Source organism: Bos grunniens, chromosome 18 (genome assembly GCF_055505025.1).
Source record: "Bos grunniens cultivar Pamir isolate PY7600 chromosome 18, Bosgru_T2T1.0, whole genome shotgun sequence".
NCBI classification, from domain to species: domain Eukaryota; kingdom Metazoa; phylum Chordata; class Mammalia; order Artiodactyla; family Bovidae; genus Bos; species Bos grunniens.
Genome location: NC_141182.1, coordinates 59,717,601 through 59,732,735, shown reverse-complemented (window position 1 = coordinate 59,732,735; position 15,135 = coordinate 59,717,601).

Genomic DNA, 15,135 nt, shown 5'->3' with positions numbered 1-15,135 from the left:
AAATTCTTCGGCACTCAGCTTTCTTTATGGTCCAAAGTTCACATCCGTACATGACTACTGGAAAAATCATAGCTTTGACCACACAGACCTTTATCGGAAAAGTAGTCTGTTCATTTTAATATTCTGTGAAAATTGGGGCTGGTCTTGATAACTGCCTCCTGTACAGTGTCACGAACCTCAGTCCATAGTTCTTCAGGCACTCTATAGGATCTAATCCCTTGAATCTGTTTGTCACCTTCACTTTATAATTGTAAGGGATTTGGTTTAGGTCATACCTGAATGGTCTAGTGGTTTTCCCTACTTTCTTCAATTTCAGTCTGCATTTGGCAATAAGGAGTTCATGATGTGAGCCACAGTCAGCTCCTGGTCTTGTTTTTGCTGATTACTATATAGAGCTTCTCCATCCTCGGCTGCAAAGGATATAATCTATCTGACTTTAATATTGACCATCTGGTGATGCCCATGTGTAGAGTATTCTCTTGTGTTGTTGGAACTGTGCGTTCTCTTGGCAAAACTCTTGTTAGCCTTTGCCCTGCTTCATTTTGTACTCCCAAGTCCAAATTTGCCTGTTACTCCAGGTATCTCTTGACTTCCTACTTTTGCATTCCAGTCCCCTATGATGCAAGAGAAATTTATTTTTGGTGTTAGTTCTCAAAGGTCTTGTAGGTCTTCATAGAACCTTTCAACTTCAGCTTCTTTGTTATTAATGGTTGGGGCATAGACTTGGATAACAACGATATTGAATGGTTTGCCTTGGAAATGAATGGAGATCAATGCCTTTAGTGTTCCTTATGTTTCTAAGATCATCTTTGGGAATGTTCATGATTCTGTTCAGGATAGGTATGAGTTTTGGTATGATATCATATATTCAACATAAAATAATTTATTTATGAATTGTAATCAGTAGGATACCTGTGGTTCTTTGTATCTTGTAGATAAGTCTCAAATACATATGGTGAAGAAATTACAAGCAAAAGGAAACAGTGCAAAAAGAGAAATTGCTCAAAAAGTGATGTTTGGAAGAGCTGAAAGCCATGAAATCAAAGATGACTTCCTTGGGATGATACAGGAAGCTATTCGTGATTTTGAGAGTCTGTGGGCAGATAATGAAAGAAATGACAAAGGAATGTCTATATCCCGTAACAAAAATCTCACTGATGGAAGAGATCAGCAGAGTAGAAATGATACAGGAAATAAGCCTGTTGAAAGGCAAATCAAGCTTTCAAGATGAATTGCAGATAGTTCAATCTGAAGGAACAATTTTTAAATGTAGTCACGTTGTGACAGATATCAACAGTAGCACCTCAGTTTTGCCACCTCAGAATTCGTAGTGTCTGCAGAAGTGTTTCTCAGAAACATGAGAGTGCTGTCACACATCTCTCAGAACTGGCACCAGACCAGGAAGCACACAAGAAAAACCCTAATGAGTGTGACCTAACATTTCTTCAGGACTCAAAACTCTCTAGACATGAAAGAATCCATACAGGAAGGAAACCATATAAAGGTGACGTATGTAACAAGGCCTTTAATGACAATGCAACCCATGCAGTTCATCAGAGAAATCATACAGGAGAAAAACCATATAAGTGTGATATATGTGGCTGCTGCTTTAAACGAAATACATCTCTTCAAGTTCATCACAGAGTTCACACTGGAGAGAGACCATATAAATGTGATGTATGTGGCCACTGCTTTAAACAGAATACACACCTTCAGAATCATCGGATAATTCACACTGGAGAGAAACCATATAAACGTGATGTGTTTGGAAAGGCCTTTAGTCGAAAATCAAGCCATACAGTTCATCAGACCCTTCATACTGGAGAGAAGCCATATAAATGTGAAGTATGTGGCTGTGGCTATACTCAAAAGTCACAATTTGAAATACATCAGGGAGTTCATACTGGAGAGAAGTCATGTACATGTGATATATGTGGCAAGGCATTTAGTGTAAATTTAAGTCTTTCAGAAAATTTACATTAGTGAGAAGCCATATAAATGTGATGTGTGTGTCAAGGCCTTTAGTTGAAAATCAAGCCATACAGTTCATCAGACCCTTCATGCTGGAGAGAAACCATATAAATGTGAAGCATGTTGTCATGGCTATATTCGAAAGTCACAACTTGGAATTCATCAGGGAGTTCATACTGGAGAGAAGCCATATAAATATTATGTGTGTGGAAAGGCATTTAGTGCAAATACAGGCCTTGCAGTTCATTAGAAAATTCATACTGGAGAGAAGCCATATAAATATGATGTGTGTGGCAAGGCCTTTAGTGTAAATGCAAGCCTTTCAGTTCATTGAAGAATTCATACTGGAGAGAAGCCTTATAAATATGATGTATGTGGCTGTGGCTTTACTCAAAAGGGATATGTTGGAATTCATTGGAGAGTTCATACTGGGCAGAAACCTTACAAATGTAACGACTGTGACAAAAGTTTCAGTACACGGCCATCCTTTACTAAACATCAGGCAGTTCATACAGGAGAGAAAGCATGTAAATGACTTTATGTGGCAGTCTTCAGTTCCAGGCATTACTTTGCAGTTCTTCAGAGAACTCATACTGGAGAGAGACCATATAAATGTGATGTGTGTGGAAAGGCCTTTTCTGTCTCTCTCTTTAGTTGGAAAGCAAGCCATGCACTTCATCAGATTCTTCATACTGGAGATAAATCATATAAATGTGATGTATTTGGCCGTGGTTATAGCCAAAGCACAAAACTTGCCATTCATCAGAGGGTTCACACTAGAGACAAACCATATCAATGTGATGTATGTGGCAAGGCCTTTAGGATAAATGGAAACCTTCCACTTCATCGGGAAATTCATACTGAAGAGAAACCATATAAATGTGTTCTATGTGGCAAGGGCTTTAATCAGACTGCAAAACTTGCAGTTCATCAGAGTTATCATACTGGGGAGAAACTGTACAAATGTGTGTGTGGAAAGGCCTTCAGTCAAACTTCAAGCCGTGCAGTTCATGGAAGAATTCATACTGGAGAGAAACCTTACAAATGTAACAATTGTGACAAACGTTTTAGAGCATCATCATCCTTAACTCGCCATCAGGCAGTTCATATCAGAGAGAAAGCATAGAAATGTAATTTTGTGGAAGAGTCTTCGGTTCCAGCTCTTACTTTGCAGTTCATCAGAGAACTCATATTGGAGAAAAATCATCTAAGTGTGATGTATATGACAAGACATTTCATCAAACTGCAAAACTTGGAATTCATCAGAGAATTCATACTGGAGAGAAACCATGTAAATGTGATATGTGTTGCAAGGCTGTTAGTCATACTGGAAACCTTGCAGTTCATTGAAGAAGTCATACTGGAGAGAAACCATAAAAATGAGATCTCAGTGGCAAGTCCTTTAATCTAAATGCGGTCCTTGCAGTTCATTGTAGAATTCATACTGGGGAGAAACCTTAGAAATTTAACAATTATGACAAACATTTTAGTGAACAGTCAGCTTTAACTCACAGCTGTGCAGTTCATGTAGGAGAGAAAGCATAGAAATGTGATGTATGCAGCCAGTGGTATATTTGAAATGACCGTATTAAAAATCACCAGATAATTCTTAGTGGAGAAAAATATTACAAATGGAACATTGGAGAAACATTTAGTGAAAACGTAATGAGTGTGGCAACACCTTTAATCTTGAGTTCAGGCATTATAATTCAACAGAATTCATACTGTATAGAAAGCATACAAATGAAATGAATGTGGCAAAGCTTCTAGTGCTTGCTCTACCTTAGACTGTTAGGCTGTTCCTAGAGGAGAGAAACCACATAAATGTAATTTATATGACAAACCCATCAGTCACAAGAAATGACTTTGCAGATTGTCTGAGAATCCATACGTCAATGAAAACTTAAAAGTGTAGTAAATGCGGTAAAGTATATCAACTTTTTGACACTCAGAAAAGTCAAATGAAATGTGCTAGGTGTGGCAAAGCTTTGATTCTTTGTAACTAACCATCACATAATTAATTAGAACTGAATTCTTACCTGCATAGTGCATGTGTTAAGTATTTTGGAAGCCATTTGGTTTTTACAAAATTGATCCTGGTGAGAAGCCATACATTTAAAGCGCAGTCAATCCCTCCAGTTTAGAGTGGAGGGGGTCATATAATGTGTGTGGCCAGAGCTTCAGTAACGGGCTGATCATTCCCATCATCAGATTATTCATAATATAGAGAGACCTTACAAGTGTACGAGGGTGGCAAATCCTTCAGGTGGCATTCAGGCCTGAAAAGACATCAGGTGATCCATACTGGAGAGACCATCCAAATGCAATCAATGTGGCCAGGCTTTTCAGGTGTTTACACCTTCGGCTTCTTGAGAAGATTCCCTGTGAAGCTATATGAATGAAATGAGTGCATCAGGGTTTTTAGACAATCTGAAGTTAGGATTCAGTAAAGAAGTCATTCTGGATAGAAAGCTTACAAGTGACAAGAGTGTGTAGAACCTTTACTCGGGGCTCACATCTCACCGACCATCAGATAATCCATCCTAGAGAGAACTTTCCAGTGTACAGAATGTGGCAAGGCCTCTAGGTACTGCTTCAAACTCAGGGTTCACTGAACACTTTATACTTAGAAATGCAATGACTATGATAGTTTTCGAAATTGCCTCTCACTCTTTAGGTATCTGAGAATATGTATTCTGGAATTAAATCACACAAATACAGTTATTTATGAAAAGGATTTTACTCAAATGTCTAAGTTGGGGAACATAAATGGAGCAGTGCTTTACAAATGCAATGGGAGTGGGAAAAGTTTAACCTTGGATTGAAGTATTAGGTAAGAGTCCATAGTGAAGAGGAGTCTTGGAAATGGATGGGCAAGGGCTTTCTCTAGGGTTCTGAGTGCACTAGACTTCAGAATATATGTCTTTCAGAGAAACCACACAAAATGTGCACACTGAAGCTTTAACCCAAAGATCAAAACTGTGGAATGTGAGAGGATTTATATGGAGAGCAAGCTTGCACAGGTAATGAATATTGTGTAGTTTTTTATATCAAATATTCACCTTGGACATAATGAAGTGATTCATGCAGGTCAGAAACTGTACAGATACACCAAATTTGGAAACACATTGAAGAAAACTGTATTTCCTCAAGATTCCCCCCAAAATTCATATCAGGGAGAATCCGTACAGCTGTAATGAATTTGGTAAAATTTTGGACAGTTCTTACAACAGATCACATAAGAGATAATTCATTTTAGGAATAAATAAGTCCTTTGTTTTCCAACAATTAACCTACTATATTACTACAGAATAATTATGTTAAGTATGTTCAAACTTAAAAACATGTGTGGAAATGACCCATTATCTTCAGTGTGTATTTAATTACTTGAGTTTTCTTGAGAAGGTGACATTATTTTTTATGACATTTCTGCAAGGTTTGAAAGCTTTTATAGCTTTCTTTGAGATTTTCATGATGGTCTCTGCAAAGAAATGAATAAGATGAAGGGGCAGACTTCCTTAGCTGTGGTTCATTCATATCCATCTTTCATGGATAAACAGGGCCACTAAAATATCAAATTCAATGGTGTGTGAATTAGAATCAGTGAGGGACAGAGAATCATATAAAAAGCTGACATCATTCTTAAAATGTTCAGGGTACCCTTCCATAGATAGGCCACCTTGGGTTATAGGACTGAATGCTGTACCATCTGACCATGAAAAGAGCAGGCTAGACATTCTGGGACTTGGACTTTTCTTGGGAGGAGAGTTGACAGGTTATTGGGGACTGACTATGTAGGAGAAGTTATACCAGGGAAATGCTGGTCGTTTTCTCCCTTAACTGGGAACTGCTGTTGTATATAAATGAACTGGGAATTCCTGTTGTATATGAATGATTAATGGAAACTTATTCTTTGACATTGAAAAGAGCAGTTTTCTTGAAGAAAATTTAGTCAAAAGAACCAGAAAAGTATGTGCGTGTATCTGCTTCAAATTAATTGCTGCCATTTACATTGTGCCTCTTCTTTATTCAGAATGTATCATAAGTCTTGTGCTGTAATAAAGTTTGTATCATTTGTTCCATAACTCTGAATGGATCATGCTTCTTTCTACAACACAGCTTTATGCTCAGTTCTTCATAACAGAAACTAGCAATGTACCAAAGGCTCTCAAGGTTGAAAGAAGGTAGAAGAATTTCTTTTCATGATGAAATCAAAGAATAGACAATTTTGGGACTATATACTAATAATTTGCACTTGAGTTATTCTGTCCATTCTGTCCATAGTGGAGCAGTTATATTTCCCCATGTCCTCTTTTGTGCCTGCTGCTGCTGCTAAGTTGCTTCAGTCGTGTCCGACTCTGTGCGACCCCATAGATGGCAGCCCACGAGGCTCCCCCCATCCCTGGGATTCTCCAGGCAAGAACATTGGAGTGGGTTGCCATTTCCTTCTCCAGTGCAGGAAAGTGAAAAGTGAAAGTGAAGTCTCTGAGTCTTGTCCGACTCTTAGCGACCCCATGGACTGCGGTCCACCAGGCTTCTCCATCCATGGGATTTTCCAGGCAAGAGTACTAGAGTGGGGTGCTTTTGTGCCTAGTTGAAACTAATAGCATGTGCCTAATTTACATGAAGTGAAAATAGGAATAATAAACGGGCAAAAATTAGGAAATAAAAAACTTTGGAAATGAGGTTAAAATGATAGGTCTTTTTGAGCTTGGAGCGTTCTGAAAGTTTTTTTTTTCTTTTCTTTTTTTGACTATTTGCTTATCATTGGCCGAATAGTTGTGGCTCACAGAGTCAGTAACTCCACAGCATGTGGGAATTTCCCCATCCAGGGATGTATCCCATGTCTCATGCACTGGCAGGTGGATTCCTTACCACTGTGCCACCGGGAAAGCCACGGAAATAATACAGAATTCACACTATATGATGGGAATTTTTTTGTTTGATAAACTGGAAATTTCTTACATTCAGTTCCCAACATATTGGTTCTTGTTACTTTGCAGTCACCTACTGGAAGAGGATGGAACCAACCCAAAGTTTGGCTTGGATATTGAGACAGATATAGCCGTATGCTAAAATGTTATGAGAATGTTAACTGCTGAAACTTTCTAGTGGGAGCAGGGTAGACTTCCAAGCTGTTGGGGGGAAAGCTTGATTAACAAGGAATGGTGACATTCGTGGAGTGTTAAGATGATTACTGATGGCAAGGAGGAGAAGGTACCTGCTCTGGTGAGTTACCAGTTGGTATCAAAGAAAGGAGGCCTTAGTCTTTTGTCTCAGCCTGCCCAGAGAGGCAGCACAGGAAGCGGTTGTTTTAAAGTCTAAAGGAAAGTGAAATTGAAGTTGCTCAGTCGTGTCCCACTCTGCGACCCCATGAAGCCTACCAGGCTTCTCTGTCCATGGGATTTTCCAGGCAAGAGCACCAGAGTGGGTTGCCATTTCCTTCTCCAGGGGCTCTTTCTGACCCAGGGATCGAACCCCGATTTCCCACATTGCAGGCGGACGCTTTACCCTCTGAGCCACCAGGGAAGTCTAAAGGAGTCAATAGTCAAACATGGAAAAACCACAGTGAGACTGTTTAAGAAAACACTTGAATATTTACTCATGCTGTGAATTTATAACATTCCTTTTCCTGCTGTACACATATGTTCCTTTGTTCTATACAGTTTTGAAGATAGTAGTAGCTTACTATTTACTAAACAGATAAATTACTATTTACCATCTCTTACCTAAGGAATTTATACAGTAGCCTAATGAACATTAATGTTTGGAAATATTTATTAGATCAGTTCAGTTCAGTACAGTCGCTCAGTCGTGTCCGACCTTCGTGACCCCATGAATCACAGCACGCCAGGCCTCCCTGTCCATCACTAACTCCCGGAGTTCACTCAGACTCATGTCCATCGAGTCAGTGATGCCATCCAGCCATCTCATCCTCTGTCGTCCCCTTCTCCTCCTGCCCCCAATCCCTCCCAGCATCAGAGTCTTTTCCAGTGAGTCAACTCTTCGCATGAGGTGGCCAAAGTACTGGAGTTTCAGCTTTAGCATCATTCCTTCCAAAGAAATCCCAGGGCTGATCTCCTTCAGAATGGACTGGTTGGATCTCCTTGCAGTCCAAGGGACTCTCAAGTCTTCTCCAACACCACAGTTCAAAAGCATCAATTCTTCGGCGCTCAGCCTTCTTCACAGTCCAACTCTCACATCCATACATGACCACAAGAAAAACCATAGCCTTGACTAGAGGGGCCTTTGTTGGCAAAGTAATGTCTCTACTTTTGAATATGCTATCTAGGTTGGTCATAACTTTCTTTCCAAGGAGTAAGCGTCTTTTAATTTCATGGCTACAGTCACCATCTGCAGTGATTTTGGAGCCCAAAAAAATAAAGTCTGACACTGTTTCCACTGTTTCCCCATCTATTTGCCATGAAGTGATGGGACCGGATGCCATGATCTTTGTTTTCTGAATGTTGAGCTTTAAGCCTACTTTTTCACTCTCCACTTTCACTTTCATCAAGAGGCTTTTGAGTTCCTCTTCACTTTCTGCCATAAGGGTGGTGTCATCTGCATATCTGAGGTTATTGATATTTCTCCCGGCAATCTTGATTCCAGCTTGCGTTTCTTACAGTCCAGCGTTTCTCCCAGTCCAGTGTTTCTCATGATGTACTCTGCATATAGGTTAAATAAACAGGGTGACAATATACAGCCTTGACGTACTCCTTTTCCTATTTGGAACCAGTCTGTTGTTCCATGTCCAGTTCTAACTGTTGCTTCCTGACCTGCATACAAATCTCTCAAGAGGCAGATCAGGTGGTCTGGTATTCCCATCTCTTTCAGAATTTTCCACAGTTTATTGTGATCCACACAGTCAAAGGCTTTGGCATAGTCAATAAAGCATAAATAGATGTTTTTCTGGACCTCTCTTGCTTTTTCGATGATCCAGCGGATGTTGGCAATTTCATCTCTGGTTCCTCTGCCTTTTCTAAAACCAGCTTGAATATCTGGAAGTTCACAGTTCACGTATTGCTGAAGCCTGACTTGGAGAATTTTGAGCATGACTTTACTAGCATGTGAGATGAGTGCAATTGTGCGGTAGTTTGAGCATTCTTTGGCAGTGCCATTCTTTGGGATTGGAATGAAAACTGACCTTTTCCAGTCTTGTGGCCACTGCTGAGTTTTCCAAATTTGCTGGCATATTGAGTGCAGTACTTTCACAGCATCATCTTTCAGGATTTGAAAGAGCTCAACTGGAATTCCATCACCTCCACTAGCTTTGTTTGTAGTGATGCTTTCTAAGGCCCACTTGACATTCCAGGATGTCTGGCTCTAGGTCAGTGATCACACCATCGTGATTATCTGGGTCGTGAAGATCTTTTTTGTGCAGTTCTTCTGTGTATTCTTGCCATCTCTTCTTAATATCTTCTGCTTCTGTTAGGTCCATACCATTTCTGTCCTTTATCGAGCCCATCTTTGCATGAAACGTTCCCTTGGTATCTCTAATTTTCTTGAAGAGATCTCTAGTCTTTCCCACTCTGTTGTTTTCCTCTATTTCTTTGCATTGATCACTGAGGAAGGCTTTCTTATCTCTTCTTGCTATTCTTTGGAACTCTGCATTCAGATGCTTATATCTTTCCTTTTCTCCTTTGCTTTTCCCTTCTCTTCTTTTCACAGCTATTTGTAAGGCCTCCCCAGATAGCCATTTTGCTTTTTTGCATTTCTTTTCCATGGGGATAGTCTTGATCCCTGTCTCCTGGACAATGTCACGAACCTCCGTCCATAGTTCATCAGGCACTCTATCTATCAGATCTAGGCCCTTAAATCTATTTCTCACTTCCACTGTATAATCATAAGGGATTTGATTTAGGTCATACCTGAATGGTCTAGTGGTTTTCCCTACTTTCTTCCATTTAAGTCTGAATTTGGTAATAAGGAGTTCATGATCTGAGCCACAGTCAGCTCCTGGTCTTTTTTTTGCTGACTGTATAGAGCTTCTCCATCTTTGGCTGCAAAGAATATAATCAATCTGATTTCAGTGTTGACCATCTGGTGATGTCCATGTGTAGAGTCTTCTCTTGTGTTGTTGGAAGAGGGTGTTTGCTATGACCAGTGCATTTTCCTGGCAAAACTCTATTAGTCTTTGCCCTGCTTCATTCCGTATTCCAAGGCCAAATTTGCCTGTTACTCCAGGTGTTTCTTGACTTCCTACTTTTGCATCCCAGTCCCCTATAATGAAAAGGACATCTTTTTTGGGTGTTAGTTCTAAAAGGTCTGGTAGGTCTTCATAGAACCGTTCAACTTCAGCTTCTTCAGCATTACTGGTTGTGGCATAGACTTGGATTACTGTGATATTGAATGGTTTGTCTTAGAAACGAACAGAGATCATTCTGTCGTTTTTGAGATTGCATCCAAGTACTGCATTTCGGACTCTTCTGTTGACCATCATGGCTACTCCATTTCTTCTGAGGGATTTCTGCCCACAGTAGTAGATATAATGGTCATCTGAGTTAAATTCACCCATTCCAGTCCATTTTAGTTCACTGATTCCTAGAATGTCGACATTCACTCTTGCCATCTCTTGTTTGACCACTTTCAGTTTGCCTTGATTCGTGGACCTGACATTCCAGGTTCCTATGCAATATTGCTCTTTACATCATCGGACCTTGCTTCTATCACCAGTCACATCCACAGCTGGATATTCTTTTTGCTTTGGCTCCATCCCTTCATTCTTTCTGGAGTTATTTCTCCACTGATCTCCAGTAGCATATTGGCCACCTACTGACCTGGGGAGTTCCTCTTTCAGTATCCTATCATTTTGCCTTTTCATACTGTTCATGGGGTTCTCAAGGCAAGAATACTGAAGTGGTTTGCTAATCCCTTCTCCAGTGGACCACATTCTCTCAGATCTCTCCACCATGACCTGCCCCTCTTGGGTTGCCCCTCGGGCATGGCTTAGTTTCATTGAGTTAGACAAGGCTGTGGTCCTAGTGTGATTAGATTGACTAGTTTTCTGTGAGTATGGTTTCAGTGTGTCTGTCCTCTGATGCCCTCTTGCAACACTTACCGTCTTACTTGGGTTTCTCTTACCTTGGGCATGGGATATCTCTTCACGGCTGCTCCAGCAAAGCACAGCTGCTGCTCCTTACCTTGGACGAGGGGTATCTCCTCACCGCCGCCCTTCCTGACCTTCAACGTGGGATAGCTCCTCTAGGCCCTCCTGCGCCCGCACAGCCACTGCTCCTTGGACATGTGGATGGTCCTCCTGGCCGTCGCCCCTGGCCTCGGACTTGGGTAGCTCTTCTCGGCCATTCCTGCTCCGTTGCAGCCTGGCACTCTGGGCCGCTGCTCCTGACTTTGGACGTGGGGTAACTCCTCTTGGCTGCCGCCCTTCGGGTGTGGGGTCCTCCTGGCTGCTGCCCCTGACCTCGGACTTGGGTAGCTCCTCTCGGCCGTTCCTGTGCTGTCGCAACCTGGCGCTCTTGGCCGCTGCCCCTGACCTTGGACGTGGGGTAACTCCTCTTGGCCGCCGCCCTTCCGGCATGAGGTCCTCCCAGCTTCTGCCCCTGACCTCGGTCGTGGGGTAGCTCCTCTCGGCTGCGCTTAGTGTGCCAGTCACAGCCGAACGGGTTTAGTGTGCCGGTCGCAGCCGCCCGTGCTTAAATACTAAATAGAAGTACAGTTTTCCAGAGGATATTAAAGTGTTGATATCATATTATAGAAATAAATAATATGCTCCATGGTTCATTGTCAGCTGTAGTAAAATTCCTGCCTTTTTTTTTTTTTTTTTTACGGTATTGTCATGGTTTTTGCCACACATCAACATGAATTGGACATAGGCATACATAGGTTCCCTCCCTCCTAAACCCACCTTCTTCCCCAGCCTATCTCTCCAGGTCTTCACAGAGCAGTAGCTCTGGTGCCCTGTGTCATACATCAAACTCCCACTGTGTGTCTATTCTGCATATGGTAATATACATGTTTGAATGCTAGTCTCCCAAATCATGCCACCCTATTTCTTTTGTTTTCTCAATAGCTTTTCCTTAGTATTCTTTTTTCCTGTCCACATGTTTTGAGCTAGATTTAATGTTTAATTTCTATTTCTTCCCTGCTTTACACTAACCAATACGTTAGTCTATAGGTTATTTTGAGACTTGTAAGATTAAAATGCACATAGGGCAATGACAGGGGACGTAGTACATGCCTTATAAATATGAAGAAAGTTCCTTTAGGACTTGAGTTCAGTCAGTTAATACATGTAGAAGTATTTATAAATAGTGCAAGTTGATAATTTTGGTGAAAATAAACTCTTCCCAAGACTATATTTTACAGTCTTCTTTGTTGTTCACATCTGACAGCTTTCTGGAACAACAAAGAGAAGAGAGAAAATACATTAAAATGTTTAAACAAAATGTAAACTACCTAATTACTGTCATTTGGCTGAATTTCTCTTCCATTGAGGAAGTATTGATATAAGTTTTACATATTATGATGTATACAAGTTTTTCTCAAAAATATTTGAAGCTATGTCATGAAAAGCATGGAAGAGAAACACTTTTTATAACGGAGAATGCAGTTCTCATTAAAGGGCTTTTTTTTTTTTTCCCTCCTTAATAATTTTTAAATTTATTTCTGGCTGTGGTGGGTCATCATTGCTGCACTGGCTTTTCTCTCCTTGCAGCGAGCAGGGCCTATGAATTATGTACATAAAATACATAAACCTGGCTGGGGCTTGCTTGGAGACGGGAGTCCTGACGCTCCTTATTTTGGTCAGTGCACAGCACTCAATGTCTTCTCCGTTTCCGGCTGTGCTGATTTGGTTTTGCTGCACGTGGACTTTCTCTAGTTGCAGCCAGCAGGAGCCACTCTCTAATTGCTGTGTGCAGGCTTCTCATTGCTGCAGCTACTCTTGTTGCAGAACACAAGCTTTAGAGCACAGGCTCAATACTTGTGTTGCACAGGCTTGTTGCTCCTAGACACGTGGTATCCTCCCAGACCAGGGACCAAACCCGTGTCCAGTGCATTGGCAGGTGTAGTCTTTACCACTAAGTGTCTTTCAACTGAGGAAATCCCAGTATCTTTCAACCAGGATCCTCGTGTAATTTTCACTGGGGGCCTATGTATGTTAATACATTGTCATATAAAGTTTGGTGTCCTCAACCAATAACTGGGTGATCTGAAACCAGGAGAGAATCGCCCAAACTTATCTGGACTTCCTGAGGAGGAGGACGGGCCCAAGCAGCCCTTCCTGGTCTACCAAGGCCGGAATGTCCAAAGCACAGAGCAGTGCCTGCCTTTCTCCGTCCTGCATTCCCCTCAGGGTGCACTGTCGCTGGGCCACTGCAGTGACTAATAAGCTTGATCCTTGAAGAAGTGGAATGTTAAGACATTTTTCACCTTAGGACTGTTAGTATGAAGTAGCCCATTCTAAGAGTTGTGTGTTTTACACTCTAGCCTGCCATTCCCACACAAAACTAGTTCTTATTTACTTAAACTGCTAACTTCTAATTCCTGGAATATTCCTGGGTGCAGCCACCACCCTACATTAATCCCCACCCCACTCCCACCTACCCCCAGCCCTGTGGCCACGCCTGGTTTTAGTTCCCAGGCCTCTGAATCGCTTCAGCCTCATCAGCAGGAAACCTTACTTTTGACAGTTATTATCCCACAGAATTTCCAGCTTTTATTTTGAAACTGTTACAGATAGTTACTTAAACTAATGAAGAATCAGTGGTGCAACTCAAGACGTGAAACACTGTGTGTGTGCTTAGTCCCTCAGTCATGTTAACTCTTTGGGTCCACATGAACTGTAGCCCACCAGGTTCCTCTGTCAATGGGGTTCTCCAGGCGAGAAGACTGGCGTGGGTTACCATGCCCTCCTCAAGGGGATGTTCCTACCCCAGGGAGTGAACCCAGACTTCTGCATTCTGGGTGGATTCCTTTACCATCTGAGCCACCAGTAAAGCACCAAGTACTTCTAAAGGCTGACAAAAGGCCTCGGCAACTAAAGGATGGAACATGCCAGTATCTGCTCTGGCCCACTTGGGCCCACCCCTCATGCCCAGAAGCGGAGTTCAAAGCAAATGGTAGGTGTAGTCACTGTTGGAAATGTGTGGTACTGTTTTTGTTCTTTTTTTCTTGTTAAACTGCGCCTCTGCTCCCTATCTGTGGTCCTGGGTCACTGGACTTTCCTACTCATCCACCCGTTCCTCCACCCCAAGTAAATTCAACTGTGGACATGAGAGGTTTGATTCCTTTCTGTGTAAAATCCTGACACACATAGTGCACAAAATATACAGTAAATTTTGGGGAAAATCATTTTAATTAAGACGACACTTAATAATTTTACAAATATCCTGAAATAAGTGTTCAGGAACTAGTTTAGAATTTCAACTTTCCAGACCGGTGATGGAGCTGGAGTTTTTTCTCCCGTGTTAGGGAGGCTTATTACTGTCCTTTTCTGGTTTATATGACCAGAGTAATAAATTGACTACAAAGACTCTTCATTTTAGGAGATTATTTTCAGTGATGCTAGGTACTTGTATCAGCACTAGAGTCCAAGAGAAATGTAGAATGGTAGCTGTGCTCTGTCGCCTCTGACTCTTTGAAACCCCATGGAGTGTAGCCTGCCAGGCTCCGCTGTCCATGGGATTTTCCAAGCAAGAATACTGGGGTGGGTTGCATTTCCTAATCCTGGGGGTCCTTGACTCAGGGATTGAAGCCCCATCTCTTGTAGCTCCTTCATTGGCAGGCAAATTCCCAACTGAGCCACTGGGGAGCCCTATTGTCTGATACTAGTGTAGAAAATTTTCTTTGAATTAAAGAAGTTGGTTTTTATTGGATGTTTTCCAGTCAGTGAAACCCAGTGGGGATAGGGCTGAATTTTGGACTGCTGACAAGTGTGGTGGATAGTGCTGTGTAATAGTGGGGAAAGATCCTAAGAGATTGGAGAATGTGAAGACATTTGAGGGATAAATTTACATGTTGTGCATTAAGGTTGATTGCCAGTGCTAGACTCAAGCCTGAGATGATTTTATGGGATGGGTGGGGCGAAGAGCAGTTATTGTTCTGTACCTCAGTCGTGTTCGGCTCTTGGCGACCCCATGGACTAAAGCAGCCAGGCTTCCCATCCTGCATCTCCTGGAGCGTGCTGAAACTTGTCCACCCAGTCGG